This window comes from Arachis hypogaea, chromosome 3, assembly GCF_003086295.3.
Source record: "Arachis hypogaea cultivar Tifrunner chromosome 3, arahy.Tifrunner.gnm2.J5K5, whole genome shotgun sequence".
Taxonomy (NCBI): Eukaryota; Viridiplantae; Streptophyta; class Magnoliopsida; order Fabales; family Fabaceae; genus Arachis; species Arachis hypogaea.
This window is the reverse complement of record NC_092038.1, coordinates 10,767,269-10,788,893: the sequence shown is the minus strand read 5'-3', so window position 1 is coordinate 10,788,893 and position 21,625 is coordinate 10,767,269. Positions and strand designations below refer to the sequence as shown.

The window sequence follows — 21,625 nt, the reverse complement described above, 5'->3', positions numbered from 1 at the left end:
AACTTTTTGACCTTCTCCAAGTATTTTTGTAGCAGTGAGTCCCTCGCTTGATACGTTCCATTAATCTGTGATGTGACGACCTGAGAGTCACTACATACTTCCACTCTGGTGGCCCCGACTTCCCTTGCCAAGATTAGGCCACCAAGTAGGGCTTCATACTCCACTTGGTTATTGGACACTGGGAACTCGAACTTTGCTAATTGATCATACACGACTCCAGTTGGGCTTTCCAGGATGATCCCCGCTCCTCTGAACGTTTGGTTGGAGGCTCCGTCTACATGGAGTTTCCACCGTGTGCTCGGTGTCTCAGGGGGTTCCCCGTCACTTCGACCAAAAAATCGGCCATTGCTTGGGCCTTGATTGCATGTCTAGGCTCGTACTGTAGGTCATACTGACACAGTTCAATTGCCCAGGTCATCATCCTTCCCGCCAGGTCGGATTTTTGCAACACTTGACGGATCGCTTAGTCCATCCTGACGATTACCTGGTGTCCTTGGAAGTATTGTTGCAGCCTACGAGAGGAGGTCAGGAGCGCATATGCCAGCTTTTCCAGCTTACTGTACCTCATCTCTACCCCTTGCAATGCCTTGCTCACAAAGTAGATCGGTTGCTGAATCTTTCCTTCTTCCTGTACCAGGACGGTCGCCAAAGCCTCATTAGTTACTACTAAGTACAAGTATAGTGTCTTTCCATTTATGGGTTTGCTGAGGACAGGTGGTCCCGAGATTCTATTCTTGAAGTGATTGAAGGCTTCTTCGCACGTCTCGGTCCATTCGAACACTATCCCTTTTTTTCATCAAATTAAAGAACGAAAGAGCTTCGGCAGCCGACGCACCGAGAAACCAGGATAGCGCCGTGAATCTTCCCGCTAGTCTCCGTACATCTTTAACACATCCCGGGCTCGTTATCCGTAGGAATGCCTCACATTTTTTCGGGTTGGCTTCCACTCCTCTTTGGGTTATCATAAAATCCAAGAACTTCCCGGCTTCCATGGTGAAGGAGCACTGAGGGTGTTAAGCCTCATGTTGTGCCACCGAAGAGGTGCGAACACGGTCTCTAGATCACTAATGAGGTCTTCGGCCTGGGTGGTCTTCACCAGGATGTCGTCTATGTACACTTCCACCGTCTTGCCGATAAGACTGCTAAATATCTTGTTCATCAGCCTTTGATACGTAGCTTCTGCGTTTTTCGTCTAAACGGCATCACCTTGTAACAGTATGTATCCCCTATCGTTATGAACGCCGTTTTCTCCTCGTCTGGCCAGTGCATCGGTATCTGGTTGTAGTCAGAGTATGCGTCCATGGAACTCAGAAACCGATACCCCGCGGCCGCGTCAACTAGGGCATCAATATTAAGGAGGGGGAAGGAATCCTTGGGACAGGCTTTGTTGAGATCGAAATAATCCATGCACATTCTCCACTTCCCATTGTCTTTCTTGACGAGGACTACGTTCGACAGCCAAGTCGAGTAGTCCAGTTCTCGGATGAACCCCGCTTCCAGTAGGTTGGCCGTTTGCCTGGTCACCTCGTCAGCTCTTTCCTGGGATATTTTCCTTCTTCTTTGTGACACTGGTAAGCTTCTGCCTTCACAGCTAGGTGGTGTGATATGAACTGGGGGTCGATCCCCGGCATGTTGGCTGGTGTCCAGGCGAACATGTCGCTCTTTACCCAAATCATCTCGACCAATGGTTCTTTCAAGTCATGAGGAGGTTTCTGTTCACGAAGGTGAACTTTTCTTCTGAGTTGCCGACCCTGAACTTCTCGAGGTCTCCTTCAGGTTCTGGCCTGGGCTTGTTGTCAACCCTGGCGTCTAGATCAGCGAGGAATATCCCGGATGCCTCTTTGGACTTCTTTCTTAGGGAGAGACTGGCATTGTCACATGCGACCACCATTTCCAAATCTCCCCTGATGGATCCAACTGACCCATCATCAGCAACAAACTTCATCATCAGTAGCTTGGTACAAATTACTGCTCCGAACACACTGATGATTTTCCTTCCCAAGATGAGGTTGTAGGTCGTGAAGTCCCTTAAAAGAACAAACTCTGCCATTATCGACCTCTTCTCTCGACCTCCTCCTATGGAGACTGGTAGGGAGACTACCCATCGGGATTGATAAAGTTATTGCCTAAGTCGACCACACCGTGTTGGTGGGTTTTCAGGTCGGTATCTCAGAGGCCCAAAGCATCAAACACGTTACGAAATTTTATGTTCGAATTGGCTCCGATGTCTACGAGGATTTGCCTGACTAGGCCGATTCCCACTCTTGCTGTGATCACCATAGGAGGGTTTTCTGGCAAGTTGTCGAACCATTGATCCTCTGGTCTGAATGATATTGATGGGACCCTCCTGGAGGAAGGCGCGGGAGTTGACGATGATACAGCCAAGACTTTAGCATCTTTCTTGCATGCCGACTTTGACCTGGGGGGAACGTTTCTCCCGACTACAATGTTCACAATGGTGAGGTCACGTTGATTGTCCTCCTTGGGTTCTTGTCTCGGTCTCACGGCGCGGCTCTTGTCGTCGCCAGATCGGTCACGATCCCACCTCCTAGGTTCTCTTATGAGATGAGAGAACTCTGCCAGCTTACCTTCCCATATTGCCTGCTCCAGAGCATCCTTCAAATCGAAATAATCTTGGGTCTTGTGGTAGTCACAGTAGAAGTTTTTGTTCCCTCCAGTTCTATCTTTGAGTTGTCGGGGCTTCGACAGGATGCCTTTGTCGGCTATCTGCTGGTATAAGTCGACGATCGGGGCTGTCAGGGGGTGTAGTTAGTAAACTTCCCTACCCGGGGGAACGGCTTGAAGGCTTTAGCTGGCACTCCATCCTTGGAGTGCTCCTTAGGTCTTTCCCCGTTACCAGGCTGACGATCAGGATGATAGGCGGGCTGCCGCTTGTTGGCTAACCTCTTCGTCGTTGATATACTCCCTAGCCACATTTTGGATTTTTTGCATCGTCCACACGGGCTTGGTGGTAAGGTGCTTCCTGAAATCTTCGTTTAGCAACCCCGTTCGTCAAGCATAATCTGGCCACCGAGTTGTTCAAGCCGTCAATCTCCAAGCATTCATTATTGAACCTGTCTAGGTACTTCCTGGTCGGTTCCCCGCTTCTTTGCGTCACCCCTAGCAAGTTGATCGGGTGCTTCGCCTTGTCAATGCACGTAGTGAACTGAGCCAGGAAAGCGTGAGTTATGTCCACTAAGGTTGTCACAGAGTTCTGGGGGAAAGCATTGAACAAGCGGATTGCCGGCCCTGCGTTGGGGAACGTCTCTCCCAACTACAACGTTCACATTGGTGAGACCGCGTTCATTGTCCTCCTCGGGTTCTTGTCTCGGTCCCACGGTGCGGCTCTTGTCGTTGCCAGATCGGTCACGATCCCGCCTCCAAGGTTCTCTTATGAGATGAGAGAACTCTTCTAGCTTACCTTCCGGTATCGCCTGCTCTAGAGCATCCTTCAAATCGAAACAATCTTGGGTCTTGTGGCCGAAGCCCTTGTGGTGTAGAGGTTTTTGTTCCCTCCAGTTCTATCCTTGAGTTGTTGGGGCTTCGACAGGATGTCTTTGTTGGCTATCTACTGGTATACCCCGACGATTGGGGCTGTCAGGGGGTGTAGTTATTAAACTTCCCTACTCGGGGGAACGGCTTGAAGGCTCTAGCTGGTGCTCCGTCCTTGGGGTGCTCCTTAGGCCTTTTCCCGTTACCGGGCTGACGAGTAGAATGATAGGCGGGCTGCTGCTTATTGGCTGTCACGACTTGGTTAACCTCCTCGTCATTGACATACTCTCTAGCCACATTTTGGATTTCTTGTATCGTCCACACGGGCTTAGTGGTAAGGTGCTTTCTGAAATTTTCGTTCAGCAACCTGTTCGTCAAGCATAAACTGGCTACCGAGTCGGTCAGGCCATCAATCTCCAAGCATTCATCATTGAATCTATCCAGGTACTTCCTGGCGTCACCCCTAGCAAATTTATCGGGTGCTTCGCTTTGGTAATGCGTGTGGTGAAATGAGCCAGAAAAGCGCAGGTTATATCCACAAAGGTTGTCATAGAATTCTGGAAGAGAACATTGAACCAGTAAATTGCCGGCTCCACTAAAGTTACCATCAACTTAGTGAAAGAAAAGAAAAATAAGAACATTTTTATCAAATTAAATTTTTTTATTGAAATTAAGAATCTCAAAAAATCGGAAGTCGAAGGTTCATAGCTTCCATGGAATCTCTCTCTCACTCACGATCTCTCCCTCTCTATTTGTTCTTTCTTGGCTTCGGTTGCTTTTAATTGATCAGAAAGGAAGTTTGAGAATTATCTAACTTAATGATAATGATGCGTCATGCTTTATATATATACATGAAAGCCACGTTTGGCTTTTCTTATCATTGTTTCTTTAATGGCATTCAGCCAAAGACAAATGACTAATAATAATAATAATAATAATAATAATAATAATAATTCTTTTAACTTTTTAACAATATTTTATTATAATAAAAATAGTTTGAAAATTCTAATAGATTTTAAATTAAAAATATCATAAATTTAATTTAATTACTTTAAAAAAAATAATTTTTTTAAATAAAATAATAAATCATGAATAATTCGTTATTTAATTTTTAAAAATTCAGAGTATTACACTTTTAGTTGATATAAATATTTTATTTTTTCTGTTATGATATTTGTTGTTAGGATAGAAGTGAGTAGAGTAGTTTTAGATTGACTTTTGAAAAAAGTAGTTATTTTTTCATTTTTAAAAATAAATTTTAATTAATAAAAATTATTTTATATTTAGATAAATTTAAAAAAATGTAAGTATTAAAAACGTTTTTTGTTTTTATTTTTTTTAAAACAAGGTATGGTTAGTTTTAAAAAAAAATAATTTATTTTTTTAATAAAAATATTTAAAAAAACGTATTCAAATAGATTTTAATGCTAATTTGGATTTTTTTTTGTAAAAAAAAATACTTCTTTTAAAAAAAGTAATTTCTTTTTATTTTAATCATGTTCGCATATCATTTTTAATAAAGAACTTTTATTAAAAAAATAAATAATTTACTTTTTTTAACCAATAACACATTACTTTTAAAAACAAGCAAAAATAAAAGCAATTTTTAAATCTTTTCTTTATCAAAAATAGTAATTATTGTAAACTCCGGTTAAATTAGTAGATAATTAGTCAATAAATTAGTTTTTAATAAGGAGGATTAAAAATGCGAATATTATATCAAAATAGGGTAGAACTTATCGAAACGAGAATTTTAACACTAATTTCGAAGGAAAAGGTCCAAGATTAGACCGAAAGGACCGAACCGATTGAACCAGATCCAAACTGGGCTGTCGGTTCAACTGGACCAGCCCTATTAAATGAACCCAGCTTTGTCTTCTCCCTCGTTACTGCAGCAACGAAGCTTTCAGCTTCCAGGGAGAAGAGAAACGAGAAATATCCCGTAACCCTTACGTTAATTTCCAACTCCCGTAACTTCTCCGTCCGAGCTCCAATCGCCGCACCGTTTGCGGTCACACGTTCACCGCGTTGAGCTCTACATTTTTACAAGAACAATTTCATAGGTAACTTGCTATTTCACTTCAGCCTCTTATTTTCCCAATTTTCGAGTTTTGAGAAGGGGTATTAAATTTCTTTGATTTCTGATGTTTTAGGATCCAATTAGTTTGAGAAAAACGTTTACTCTTGCTTATGTGAAGCTTGGGTAAGGTGAGGATACGATAATTTTATTTTAATTTCATTGAATTTGAGATTTGAGTATTAAATTGGATATATATGTGTTATGAATGTGTATTAGGTTGTGAATAAATAATTGGAGCTTGAAATTGTGAATACTGGAACTTGGAGAAAGCAGATTAGTTGAGGTTTTGAGGGCTGTGTTCTTTTAGGAAAATTGTCTTGGAATAATACTTGGGAATCGGCTAAGGTATGGTTTAGGTTTCTTGCATTTAATATATAATGTTCTGTGAAAACTTAGGCTAGATGACCATAGGATAAGTTGGATTGCATGTGTATATTTAATATTTAGTATCCTGTTGATGAATATGGTTGGTTTGGTGCTTGAGGATTAATCGGTGATTTAGTGAATTATTGATTTTGAGGTATAATTATTGTGGTGATTGTTATGATGATAAGGAAGGGTATGTTGGATTGAACAGAAAGCAGGTTTGGACCCGAAAAGGGTGGCAAAGTCCGAGTTTTAGAGGAGATGCTGCCGAAATTTTATAAAAATTAGAGATTTTGTTTATATGATTATTTAAAAAGATTTAGATTCAAAAGTTATATGGTTTGATTTAGAGTTACTAAGAAAATGAGCATGTTTTAAGTTTGATTCATTTAGAAAAGAATGAACTATGTTTTGAATAGGAACTATTGATGGACGGAATGGGAGGTGTGACAATGAAGGATAAGGATTGAACATAATTGACGTATAATGATGAATGAGATGCGATTGAGAATGATGTGGATGTTGATAAATTATAATTGAATTATTTATATGGCTTATGGATTTGAATAATCTGAGATACGAGATTCTCTGGATCAAGTGTCGTGGCTTGCCACCACATGTACCAGGTTGAATACTCGATACTCTGTTGACCCTACGACATAAGTGTGACCAGGCACTATATAAATTCCCGGGTATGTTACCCCCATTGAGCAATATTGATTATTTGAGATAAAGCTATGCATAGACTCTTGGGGATGCACGTCGGGGGACAGTCTAAGTGCAATTCAGACTTGTCGGGTTGGCTGGATAACCGACAGATGAGCCTCATCAGCCATAGGACAGGCATGCATCATATGCATATTACTTGAATTACTTGCTTGTGCTTTAATTGGGTGTGTCTACATGTTCTTGCCATGTTAAATGTGTATTTGTTACCTGCAGTATTTGTAACCTTCTTGTGCTTGCCTTTATCTGTCTATTTGTCTGTGAAAATGCATGATGGAGTTGGAGGTATAGAGGAATGACAGTATGAGATTTAGAATTAAGATTAAGTTAAGTTAGGTATAGATGCTCATAGAAAACCACCTTTTATGGCTTCTGTTTAATACTTTAAGCTCTATAATCTGAGCGTCGGCGTTCTAAGATTGCCTTTGGCATTCACAGGACCTTATATATTATGTGTGTGGCACCTTTATCATACTGAGAACCTCCGGTTCTCATTCCATACTATGTTATTGTTTTTCAGATGCAGGTCGAGAGGCATCTCGTTAGGCGTCTGGACTCTTGAAGTGGAGTGATTACTGGGTTATTTTGTTATGCTATGCTGTATATATATGTACTTAGCTTTCTCTCCACATAACTTATTCTTTTTTATCCTCCTAGAGGTGTATAGAGAGGCAGGATTTTGTTTATGTACATTTGGGTTTTGGATATGTATATATATGTATATATGTGTGTATATTCTCCGGCCAGTCTTGACTTCGCAAGCTGAGTCAGGAGCTCGTTGTTTTGTATCTTTGACTCTCTATTCCTGTTTTGGGTTACTTTACGCTTGACAGCTGTAACTTTCTTAGCACGCAAGTTAACTCATTTCTCGAGCGTTGCGCTTTTATATTCGCGGTTTTTTTTTTATTTCCTCTATTCTTCAAGGCTTCTAGCATATTATAATTCTTTTGCTATTATGTGTACTCATTTTATTTTAGAGGTCGTAATACCATACCACCTCTGTTTTATGACTTAAGCATAAAGCTTAGTGTGGTAGGGTGTTACAATTATAATTTATATCTTTAATTCTAAATTTTTTTTTAAATCTTCAATTTCTCTTTAAATCTTTTTTTTTTAAATATTAAACTTCATATCCTGATTTTCTTCTACATTTACATTTATATATTCTCTTCATATTTTTTACATTTATCTTCATTTTAATTTAGGACAAAATACATTTTAAAATTGCTTTTCATTAATTTTACGTCTATTAATAGATAATTTAGATATACATAAAAAATATTATTATATAATTTAAATATAAATACGGTACTCCAAAAGTACTCTCATATATATTTTTATTATAATAGAAAATTATGCATACTAATTTGTTAATATTATAAATGATGTTTTTTAAGATAGAAAATATTTGATATAGTTTAATATCAAAAGTTGTATATATATATATATATTCATGACTAATAGAAAAACAAATTAAATTTTTTACATGATATCAAATAAATTGTCCTCTATGCCTCTGTTTGTCTAAAACCATTGCGCCTTTTTCATCAGTCTCCCTCGCTTCTTCTTTCCGACAATGGCAAAACTCTTCTTTCGGAATAAAGTTCTGTCTTTTTATGTCAAAGTAGATGGAATGCAGTTCCGTAACTGGATTTTTTTTTCACATTCTAGGGTTCCAAAGAAGAGCCTCTTCTGTAGATCCTTCATGTAATTCTTCCCGCATCAAGAACTTTAGGATGCAAGCAGCGTTAAAAATTTTCGTGAGCAATTGATATTGCTTCTTGGCAGTGCCATAAATCGGGAGAGAAGTGTTGTTGGTATGTGCAATCGCAGTAGCAGTTCTTGTTATATTTACGACAGTGCGGTCATTAGAGTATGACGAGAGAAATGAAGAAAGAAGGATTATATTAATATATATCTAAAAGTCCTGTTTCAGTGATTATGTGCAAAACATATTTTTTTAGCATAAAAAGATTCCACGCATTAAATACTGACAAGTTGTATAATTTAAATATATATAAAAATATTATATTAATAATATTTTTATAATTTAAGTATAAATATAGTATTCCAAAAGTACTCGTATATATATAAAATTATATATTCTAATTTATTAACATAGTAAATTATACTTTTTAAGATAGTAAATATTTAGTATAGTTTAATATAAAAAATTATATATATATATTCATAATTAATAAAAAAAAAATTAAATTTTTTATAACGTCTTTTGATTTACATATATATCATCTTGATTATTCTATTCAATTTAAATTAAATATTCATATTTAATCGCATGCAGTTTATATATATATATATATATATATATATATATATATATATATATATTTGGAAACATTTTAAGTGCACCGAAAATATCGATGTACTAATTATTTTAACCGTTGATCTGAATTATAAAAAATATATATAATATATATTAATTAAAATCAACGATTAAAATAACTGATGCACGGGTGCTCTCCGATGTACTTAAAATGTTTCCTATATCTTTAGATTTTGTTTAGGCCTTGTTTAGGTCGACTATTTAGAAAGAAACAGTGTTTGCATAAAACCAAAACTAATTAGTGCTGCCATCTTTAGATTTCATGGTGCAAAACGTGAATATATATAGTTTTTGCAAAAGCCAAATGAATCACTTAAACCATGGTTAATATAACATCAAACTAAAAGTCAATCTTACAGTTATTATATCTTATTAGTTATTACATTTTATTATTAATTTTGGTTACATTTTAAATTAATTATAATATATATATATATTTCTAATTTTATAATTAAAATATATTACATGTCACTTTTTTATTGTAATTGTAATTAAATTTTTTCTCTAAAATTAAGGAATTTTCATCTTCTTCTTACTAATTTTACAACCAAATGTACCACATGTTACTCTCTCATTGTAATTGAAATTAAATATTTTCTTCTAAAATTAAAGAATTTTTCCCTCTTCCTTATTAATTTTGCAACCAAAATGTGCTACATGTTACTCTCTTATTGCAATTGAAATCAAATCTTTCCCTCCAAAATTAAAGAGTTCTCTCTTCCTCCCTTTTCTTTTTTCTATTTCTCTCATTCCTTCAACCACTCTATCTATTTTATATATCATTATCAATATCAATGACTAATTACTAATTTGATAATCAAAACGTGCAACATGGCATTCTTTAATTGCATTAAAATTAAAATTAAAATTGAAATATACCTATATTATGTATCATATATTACTATCTAATTTAATAATCAAATGTGTCATATGACACTCTCTTATTAAAATTGAGAGAAATTTTTTTCAAAATTAATAAACTCTCTTCCTAAATTCTCTCACCTATCTATCTCCATTTTTCTATTTATCTCTACTATTTTTACTCTATATATAATTTATATTTTATATTAGTAATTTGACAAATCAAAATATGTCATTCGATATTTTTTTACAATTAAAATAAAAAATTTTCTTCCAAAATTAACAAACTCTCACGGTCACTCTCATTCTTCATCTTTATATTTCTCTCTCTTTTCTCTCATACAGAAAACAAAATTAACAAAATAATATAGTTTAAATAAAAAATATTATTATTATTATTATTGTTATTATATACATAGTTTTTTAGTTTTTTATTTAGTTTTAAATTTTCACCGCTTATCTTTCTAATTTATATTTAAATTTCTCTTCTTTTAAATATTTATTACATATAATTTGGAGAGAATACTAATATTATAATTAAAAGTAAGAATCAAGATTCAATTGTTTTAAAAAAATAATTTTGAGTTGATTTTATAACTGTTCGTATAATTTTTTATGCTAATATCTAATTATATTTTTATATACACAGAGAAAAAAATATTATTTTTAAATAGCAAGTATAAAAATTAATTATTTCTATTTGTGCAACAGACAGTTAACTCCTAATTAAATGTAAAAGTATACACGTTAAATTGTTTTAAATTTTAGATAACAAATGTTAAAATTAATTATTAATAAAAAATTAGAATTTTTCATATAAAAATAATAACTAAAAATCTTATTATTTGACTTTTTATCTACAGATACATTGGTCTTCTTAACCAGAGACTTTTGTTAACCTACAATTTTTTTTGTCAAAATAGTTTACTTTTATAAATCTTTTGTGCCATGTATAATCTATACTATCAGAACAAAATGGATCGTAATTTTAAAAAATTATACTTCCATAATGTTATTACGGGTAAAAATACTAGTATATATATATATATATATATATATATATATATATTATTAAATTAAGGATTAATTACTCTATTATAGGTTTGCAAAATTTTTAATTAGGTCCTTCTACTTTTTTTCCTTTTAATTGAGACCTTGCACTAAATTTTTTTTTAATTGGGTCCCTACATCCTTTTTTTCTTTTATTTGGGTCGCTGCACTAAATTTTTTTAGTTAGATTCCTATAAAATTAAGCTAATTACTACTAAAAGGGACTTAATTGAAAAAAAAAATTAGTACAAGACCCAATTAAAAAAAAATTATAAGAATCTAATTAAAAATTTTACGAAATTATAGAGACTAATAAAATAATTAAATCTTAAATTAATTTAAATTTAGTTGATTATAATGTCTTATATTTAAAAGATTCTTAGGATCTTATAAAAATATAAAATATCATCTTTCTGAATTTAGGACATTATTTGGATCACAAAATGTTTTTAAATACTATCATTTAGATTATGTGATAAGATTTTTAACTACTCTCATTTAAGTGTTATTGAACAAATTTTTGGAGTTTGCAGTAAGATAGAAGATTTTATTAAATATGACTAATTTTAAATTTAAGACTCAATTTTATATCATATGGACTTGTTTTACTCTGTATATTTATATAAGAAAAATAAACTCAAATGATATTAATATTCTTGAGCAATTTAAAGATATCTTAAAGAAAAAAAACATTAAAAGAGAAGATGATAGTGATGATAATACTAGTGACCATAATGATAGAATTATATGGGAAGAACTAACTCAAACAGGTAAAAATGATAGAAGAATTAAGAAATCACATCAGAAATGAGTCACAAGTGAGTTACCGCAACGTATGCGTCATTAGTACTTTATAAGTTAATTTAAACTAAGCAAATGGATATAGTAGCTATATAGAGATATTAGACTAGTGCTTTATATTTTAATATATTAGTGGCATGTATTAGGAGCTGAAACATGTTAATAGCATGTAATAGGAGTTGAAACATGCTAGTAATAAATTTTATGTTTATTTTTTTTATTTTATCCAAATAAAATTAAAAGTACTTTTTATATTTAATTCTTTTTTAAAAGATCTATTCAAATATGAAATAGTTTTTTAATTAAAAATATTTTTAAAAAAGATAAAAAAAATAAGTATATTTTTTAAAAAGGCAATTCAAACTAATTCTTAAATTAAATAAAAATATTTTATTTAAAAAAAAATTTACTAAAAAGACCAATCCAAACTAACACTTAATCGTATCAAATTTAAATTTGACCCAAGAAAATTAAGTTCGTCTCACAATTTAATTTGAAAACAATCAAAACTATTTGTAAAAATTAAATTATTCAGCTCAATAAAATCTTAAAAATAAATGGACTTAAATATTATGAATATAATTTATAAGTTTATATAAATAAAATAATATATATTATAAACTATTAATTACATATTATTATCAATTATAGTTTATAATCTCTATTAAAATTATATATAAAAAATTATTATAAAATCTTATATTTGAATATTAATATATAAGTATATTGTCATATTCTATTAAAAAATTATAATTCTACTCTCAATTTTAATAATGTCTCTTTATTTTATATATATATATATATATATATATATATATATATATATATATATATATATAATTATATATTGGGTTGTATGTATGCATAAATTTATAAAAAAATAATATTATCGAAATAGAAGTGATAATATTCATTTTTATTCTATCATAAATAATTTAATTAATTATGTTAGGTTATAGTATTACTTATTCAACTTATAATAAAATAAACAAAGATATTATCATACCAACGAGTTATAATTTAAATGACATAATTTTTTTATTTTTACCTAAAAGTCTTAAATTTGAGTTTTATTTCTAATTAAAAAAAAATATTACCATTTAGATACGACAAAAATAAAAAGCAATATCATTTACTTTTCTAAGAAGTACCTCTTATGGCTAACCTAAGAAGATACTTAGGTGTTTCCTTTATTCACGAGAGGGGAAGTGCAACCAACAACACTTCCAGTTTATTATTATAGATAGGATTAGGGGTGCACATAGGTCGGATAAAGTTGGGTTTGATGGGACCTAGATCCGATTTGAAATATACATTGGGTCTATTTATTAAATTCGAACTCGATCTTAAACCCCATAAAACCAATACACTTTCGGGTCACAATTATATCGGGTGAAAACCGGATAAAAATCGGGTCGTTAACATTATATTATGTTGATACCTTCTTGTAAGCTAGCATGTAAAAATATCCAAATTTCCAAGACTCCAACCATTATTTAACAAGGTAAAATTCACTTAGAAAAATATAACAAGAACCAACCCTTCTTTAAAATTAAAGCATAACCACAATCAATACTAAAGCAAAACCACAATCAATACTAATATTGTCTAATAATACAAAATATTTAAATAAATACAAATAACACAATATTATGCATTAGTCTAAAGTCTTATGCATTTTAAACATAAAACATTAACTTATAATCTTATAATGACTAATAACACAAAATATTAAGGTTTACAATACTTAAATTACACATAAGAATAGTCATGATACATCACTAATAACACAAAATATTAATTGTGTATGATGACCGGGCCACCGGACCGACTTCGGGTGACCCGAGCTATGACTCGGACCCGACCTGAAATAATGACCGGGTCTATTTTTGAGACCCTTACCCGACCCTAAACCTGATGAAATTACACCAAATTATATCCTAAAGTGTTCGGGACCGGGCCGAACCTTCGGGCCGGGCCGGATCTGTGCACCCCTAGATAGGATGCAGGCGAAACTCACAAGTTGAAACAAGAAGACCCTTTTTTTGGCGGAAAGATGCACCTTGGTCCAGTTAGTGCTTACCACTATCCCTAGTTATTGTATCTAGACAATGAAACTTTCGGTGACTACTTGCAATAAGATAGATAAATTTTGTCATGATTTTTTCTAGGGTAGCAGTGAAGAAGAGAGGAAAATCCACCTTCTGAGTTAGGATTGGGTATTCGAATCGCGACTAAATTCTCATTTTAGTCTCTGAAATTCATGCGATTATTCATTTTGGTTCCCGAAATTCAAAATTACCTATACTGGTCCTCCAGATTCAAGTTTGGGCACCAATATGGTCCCTCGACTCTTTCCGATGATTATTAGACAAATAGAGTGCTGAGATGACACCCTTCCTGTCATGTTGGACGCTATAACGGCTAGCTGACATGACGAGAGTTGTATTTATATCAAATTTAGTCCCTGAAACCCTAATTATCTTATTATTTATCTGAGTTAATGACAAAGTTTTAATAAGGGGGGACTAAATTGGATACAAATACAACCCTCGCCACATTAACTAGCCGTTACAGTGTCCAACGTGACAGGAAGGGTGTCATCTCAGCACTCCATTTGCCTAATCATCACCGAAAAGAGTCGAGGGACCATATTGGTGCCCAAACTTGAATCTGGAGGACCAGTATAGGTAATTTTGAATTTCGAGAACCAAAATAAGTGATTAGATGAATCTCAGGGACCAAAATGGAGATTTAGTCTTCGAATCGCACATAAAACGAATTAGCTATTCCTTATAAAACTTGCTTAGGGTTTAGTTCACAATAAAGACGCTTTGTGGGTAAAGATTATGCGCGCCAAATATGGATATGAAGATAATAACATCACAAATGTTCGCAAGAAAGCATGCAATTCTAATACTTGGAATAGTATTTCAAAGGTCTAGGAAAAGTTTAAAGAGAATCTAATCTGGTGAATCGATGATGGTAAAAAAGCCCTCTTATAGAAAGATCATTGGGTTCTAGAAATTCCTAAACTTTGGGACTTAGCTCTTGTTAGCATAGATGAAGAAAATCTCAAAGAAGCGGTCAGTGTGTATGTTAACTCTGAGGGAAGTTGGGACTTGGACGCTATTGCTCAAATGTTCCCTAAAGAAGTCATGGATCATTTACACATTCTCAAGACTCCCAATCCTACTATAAGAAAAGACACATTAGGATGGTACCCAACAACAAGTGAGGAATTCTCTATAAGTCTGCTTATGATGCATATTTCAGAGACAATACAAGAAGCAATAATTTCTATAAAAAGTTCTGGAAAATTAAAATTTTTTAATGACTAAGAACTTTTAACTGGTTCCTATCACATGAAGCTTTGCTTACAAATAGCAATAGAAGATGAAGAGAATTTATAGTAGATGGCCAGATATCATGGTGAAGAAGAGACGTTGCTCCACACCCTCTGAGACTGTCACTACATCTGGCCAATGTGGACTAGCATCGTAAACATTGATACATAGGAGACATTTTCTAATAATCTTTCCAGGATCGGGTAAAATTGAACCTGTTTCTGGTCTCCCACAAACAAAATGGGACTCCAAGGCCCATTATTTTCATTACCACTTGCGATATTGCCTGAAAATATAGAAATAATTTCATTCTCAAGAATGAGAACGTGCAAAACAATCAACTTCAACACTTGATTACTAACCTTGCTGAGAACTACAACTTTGTGCTCACTATTACAAAAAAGAGTACAAGAAGGCTAAAACGTACCAGAAAAGTTTTAGTTGGCTGGGAGCCACCAGAACTAGGCTAGTTTAAACTCAATGTAGATGGATCAGTCATTCAGCTAGGGAATCGAGGAGCATGTGGCGAAATTATTCGAGATTAGTATGGTGACACCGTCACGGGTTTCAGCATGAATATAGGTGTGTGCACTATCACATACAATAACAAAAATTTGGGACTTTTTATGTTGGGTGAAGCCTGCAACCAAAATGGGGATCCAAGATTTGGTGATAGAATCAGACTCGAAATGTGCTCTTTTACTGCTCCAAAAGAAGGCGATGAATAATAGACATAGTAGCTCCACCCTCATCAAAACAATCAAAGAGCTTATGGTAAAATTGAACAAGGTTAAGGTTAAGCACATCTTCAAAGAAGTCAACTTTTGTGCGGATGTACTTGCTAAGCACGGTCAAGAGTAAGAGGTTGGCTATCACTGCTTCAAGCATCCTCCTTCCTTGCTACATCTTCATCTCCTTACTGATAGAATGGGTGTTAAATTTTCTAGGATTATTCTAGTGTGACTGTTTGTTGTTTCTTGGGCTTTTGGCTCCCCACTTGATTAAAAAAAATGTCAATAGATTAAGGCATATATAAGACAAGGCTCAAATAATTCGATATTTATTTAAATAAATAAGAAAAATGATCACTTGACTCATTTAATTTTTTTTCAAAGATAGTAGGTTATATTTTATTAATTATTGAAAAATGAAATACGAAGATGTCCAAAAGTAGGACAACATAATAAAAGGTGGAGATTTCCCAAAACAATACACTGAAGGTATTCATCCAACGGTACATGGTCGAAAAACGAAAAAAATCTTAAAGAAGAAAGAATGATAAATCAAATTGAATGAAACTAAAAGATTGTCTCATGGAGATGACGATCTAAACTGGGAGTTCTTTGGATTTCACAGAGCAACTTGACAGAGTTTGCTAGAATGGCAGACGTCATTGAAGTATAACCTTCAAAAATTAACTGGTTGCGAGCTTTCCAGCATTTTCAGTAAATTATGGCAAGCAATTGAGGATTACGATCATCATTCTTCAACGGGTTAAACATCTATGTTGATGCAGTCCACATGTCCAAAAGTTGTTAGGGCTCTGAGGGGAAAGACAGTCACGAAGATAACTCTAAGACCATACTTTTTTATTCTTGAGAAATTGATCAATCAATGAGTGATTGTTTATATTGCTTCATGATAGCAGGGGCATATTGGCGATATGGATGGGATGCGGTGGTGAATCTAAGCAAGCACCAGAAGTCGACCATGCAGAGCTTTCCAGGTAAATAGCTTAATTTTGTGAGACAAGTTCAACTTCTATAGATCAATCCACAGCTTTTTCTGCTGCATATAATTAGGACAAAACTTTAGAGGTGGATGGTGAAATAAATAGCCAATTCTGTAACTTGATGATGTATCATATTGCTTGGATTTGTTCAAATCCCATTGCAATTTGTCCCTATTATGCTGAATTTAACTGACAAAATCCTGTTTGTAACGTCTTGAAAAAATAATTCTTGAATGAGATTCTAATTCCAATTCCTGTTTTCATTAATTAGGTCTTTAATCCTTGGAACCAACTCAGAAATAGTCTGTCTGTTTGACATGTCAGAAATCATTAAAGGATATAGAAGAGACAACCAAGGATCCTCAAAGGTTCAGATATTCTCTCCAGTACCCACAGCCTAGTTAAGACATTTTTCAATAATCTTTTGTCCTTCCAGTATGCTCCTCCATTCCCAAGAAGGTAAGACTCCAATTTCTGCAGTTATAGCATTATCATTGCTAAAGTATTTACCTTTTAGGATTTTGGAAAATAGGGAAGTAGAATGTGTTACGAGTCGCCAAAACTGTTTGCCTAAAAGTGCCATATTTTGGATTTTGAGATCTTTAAATCCAAGGCCTCCTTCTCTTCATGGGCGAGTCATAGTGTCCCAGCTAATCCAAACCATCCGCCTTTCATAACCTTTTTGTCCCCACCAGAACTGAGAAAGTAGAGAGTGAATTTCCGAAATTAAACCATCAGACAACTTGAACAAGACAATGTATAAATAGGAATAGCTTCTCCCACTACTTTAAGCAATACATGTCTACCACCCGACGATAGGAGATTGTGCTTCTACCATTGGATTCTTTTCTGAACCTTCTATTTGTTCATACTAAAAGAAGCCATTTTCAATTTAGAGACTGTAGAAGGCTAACCAAAGTATCTATCTTGGGCCCCAACATGATTAATATTCATAGAGTTAGTCAGTAGTGTACGAGTAGTGGAGAGAGTGTTGTGGCTAAAGAATACAGCAGGTTTATTAAGATTTACCCTCTGGTCACTGATGCTTCATAAGAATTCATTAAATGTAGGATGTTTGAACATGCTTCAGGATTAGTCTTACATAATAAAATAGAATCATCAGCAAAAAGGAGGTGGTTGACCTTGGGATATCATCTATGTATCTGAAGATCATGAATTAGTCTGTTTTGTTCTGTCTTGTGTAACAAGAAGGAGATATCTTCTGCACAGAAAAGAAAAAGATAGCGAGATAGAGGCTCTCCTTGTCAAATACCTCTATTTGGTTTGAAGAAACCATAGGGTTGTCCTTCTACAATAACAGAATAAGAAACAATTGTCACTTATTCTCGAATCCACATGATCCACCGGGAGTCAAAACTAAAATTTTTTAATATAAACAAAAAAATGTCATTCTATTCTATCATATGTCTTACTCATATCTAATTTTAGCGTCATTTCATTTTCGAGTCCACTTTTCTTTTCTTCAAATAATGTATACACTCATGAGCAATTAGGATATTATCAGAGATTAATTTGTCTTTAAATTAGTTTTTATGATATTCACAATGGTGGTGGAAGCATCGTCATGTCTTCCTGCAACCGTGAAGGAGGATGTTACCGTGGCGGTTCCATTGGAGAAGGAAGGCGCGTTGCCGTCTGTTATTGCGTCGGTAGGCAGGAATAAGGAGATATTCCATGGAGATCCGGAAAACCTGAAGGTCACGTGAGTCACTTCTGCTGGGCAAGCCTCGGTTTGAGGTTGGTGAAGCACTTTGATTTCCTTGTTTTATAATTTTATATTTTATATTATGGATAGTTTAAATATAATAGCTTGGAATATTAGGGGTGCTTCAAATAAGTTAGCCCGGGTGAATTGTAAAGAGCTGATTAGGAAATTTAAACCTGTAATTTTTATTGTGGTTGAAATCCATTGTCCTTTTCAACACTTGAAACTGTTCTGGGAAAGACTTGGTTATCACCCTATTGGTATAGTGGAGGCGTCAGGACATAAGGGGGTATCTGGTTCCTTTCTGCAATGCATGGTGTTCACTGCAAATGGGTTGATGCTTTCGATCAGTGTGTTACAGTTGAGGTTCAGGTAAATAATGTGATTTGGAGGTGTAGTGGTATCTATGGTAGTCCTCAATTTAATACCAGAGTTCTGCTATGGGATTATCTTGTTACTCATTCTTCGTCTTTCTGCGGGCCATGGATTGTTCTTGGTGATTTTAATGAAGTACTATTCTCTCATGAATCTAAGGGTTGCCTCTTCTCGAGTCGTCATGCAGACCGGCTTGCTGCATCTCTAGGGGATAGTAATCTGTTTGACTTGAAGACTATTAGAAGACGGTTTTTTTGGTACAGAAGGGTTAAAAATGGTGTTGAGGTGGCAAAAAAATTTGACCGGGTCTGTATCAATAGTGGCTGGCTATCTCTCTTTCCAGAGGCTTACGCAGAAATTTTAAATAGGCTTCAGTCTGATCATTGTCCTATCCTAGTGCGCTGTGCAGGTCGTCCCCAATCGAAAAAAAAATAGACCTTTTCGGTTTATTGCGGTTTGGGCAACTCATCCAGAATACAGAGATATTGTAAACCAGTCATGGCAGGCTGGCTATAGAGAGATGCATGGCAAGCTTTCAGAAGTGCAGAAGAACTCTTTGGAGTTTAATTCTAAAGTGTTCGGCAATATTTTCGTTAGGAAATGCAAATTAGAGAAACAAATTAATTTCCTTCAGAAGCGACTTGAAGTACTGGAAGATTTGTCTATGCGACAAAAAGAAAAACAACTGATTAAGGAATTTAATAACACGCTTGTGCAGTTTCTTGTTTTTTCTCTCTTTTAGTTTTTGTTTATTTTTTTTTAAGTAAAAAAAAAAAGCTAATTTGTCGTTAATATGAACCCTATTACTGCATACACACGGGGAATAAAATCCATATGGTTATAAATTTATAATTGGTTGGGTAACATTTATTTTCCTATGTCTTTTGTCAAGGCAGGCTAGAAGTTTTCCCCAAAAAAGAAAAATGGAAGGCGGTTTTTGGTCTGGAAAAAATGAAGGCTGGAAGCTAAATACTAACTTCTGGTTTTGGCCTGTAGCTAAAATGGTCTAATGAAAAATTGGGCCATCCCAGTATAGCCAGCCCACTAGAAGAACTGGCATTAGAGGAAGAAAAAACAATGTTTATTTTTTGAAAAAAAAAAATTATACGCTTAAACGACGTCGTTTAGATCTCGCCTCCGGCGTCGCCTCCGTTATCCATTTCTCCTCCTGCATCGCTACTCCGTGTGCTGCCACCCGCGTCTCTGCTGCCTCTTCGCCGGCGTCTTTCTACTCTTCGTCGTCGTCTCTCACCTCTCCTGCCGCTTCTCCCTCGTCCCTGGTAAGATTCATTGCTCTTTCATAATTTATTTTATGCTAAAATTCTATTTTGTTTCATAAATTTGATTTTAATGTTGTGACGTTGTTTGCTAATTTTATGTGGTTTTGTTGGCTGTTGTATTTGAATGTCAGCTTTGGCTGTTCTATTTCAAATTTTGTTGGTTGTGTTCATGCCATTCCTCCTGTGCAATCCAAGAAACTCCCATGAACATGCGCAATGTGTGGTTTATCATTAATTATAATAGGCCTTGTTTTGCTCTTTTTCCTTTTTCTTATCATCAATTTAAGTTATGTGCATTTGATTTTATTTTAGTTATGATATTTGATAAGTTGAACTTGAAGGTGAAATTTTACCTTAGTATATAGTGAAGAAGAAGAGTGAGGGTGGAGACCTGACAGTGGTGGATTCCGTTTCCATATTGGTCGAAATATAGAGCTAAAAAGTTGAACCCTGCCATTATCGACCACTATCAAAAATAAAATTGATAACGTCACTTCCCATTACTCATCTCACTTCGTTTCTCTTCTTTTCTATTCTTCCTTTAAGTTTTTGTTTTCCCTTATGCTTCTGCTGAACTGTTATTATTTTATTATTTTTATTTTTTATTTGCAGTGTTTGGTTGATTTGATGGGTTAATGAATGATGATATGCCCTATGGCATGTACAACTTTTGAATAAAAACGGAACATTTATATTCCTAATCTTAATTTTTATTGTTAACTTGTTTGGTTTTAGGGTTTTATAGATTTTGATAGTTGTTGTTGATGATGAGGAAACAGTGATGGAGAGTGCTTTTGGGAATGCTTCTGCCATTACAGACCAGAGGCAAAAGACAGAGGGGAATGCAGTACAAAAGCACATCCTTTCTGCTGTTATTTCTTCCAGTGACATTGTTCAGGCTAGGAGATTTATTGACCACAGTTCAGTTTCTTTTCCTTGCCCCATAACTTCTTTTTTTCTTTTGTTAATCTAGGGATTTATTTGCTTTCCTCAATTTCAAGCTCTTGATAATCTTGATGTTTTTGGTTTTGTAGTGTCATTGGATGATGTCCCATTAGTAGTGTCGCGGCAGCTGTTACAAACTTTTGCTCGAGTTGGGAAGATTACAGCCAGAGACCAAGAAAGAAATTGCACATTACACCCTTGCGCAGATTCAGCCTCGCGTTGTGTCCTTTGAAGAGCAGGTTTAAATTTACGCATTCTGCAATAGGAGACTTTAAATTGTATCCTACTTACTTAATAGTAGTGTATAACTGTTGTTTATGGAAAGCTTTATCTTGCAGGAAACATGCTTCTGTAATCCCCTGTTTGCTAGCAATCATTTTTAATTTTTTCCATAAGTATCTTGTTTGATGGGTAAATTCTGCAAACCAAAAATACTTACTGGATAAAGAGGATTTTTTACTCACTGTTTTGTGCTATTCTGAACAATCGTATAACTTGTC

The 21,625-nt window shown here is 34.4% G+C and overlaps 1 long non-coding RNA gene and 1 pseudogene across 1 annotated transcript; both read left to right on the top strand.

The window, feature by feature from the left end:
* The first annotated feature begins 5,785 nt into the window (after positions 1–5,785).
* Positions 5,786–7,544, top strand: LOC140182524 (uncharacterized). The gene is made up of 2 exons (XR_011878265.1): positions 5,786–5,917; positions 7,185–7,544. It is a non-coding gene; the product is annotated as an uncharacterized lncRNA (long non-coding RNA).
* Positions 7,545–20,014: 12,470 nt separating this feature from the next.
* LOC112789459 (COP9 signalosome complex subunit 4-like) lies at positions 20,015–21,370 on the top strand (annotated as a pseudogene).
* The last annotated feature ends 255 nt before the right edge of the window (positions 21,371–21,625 follow it).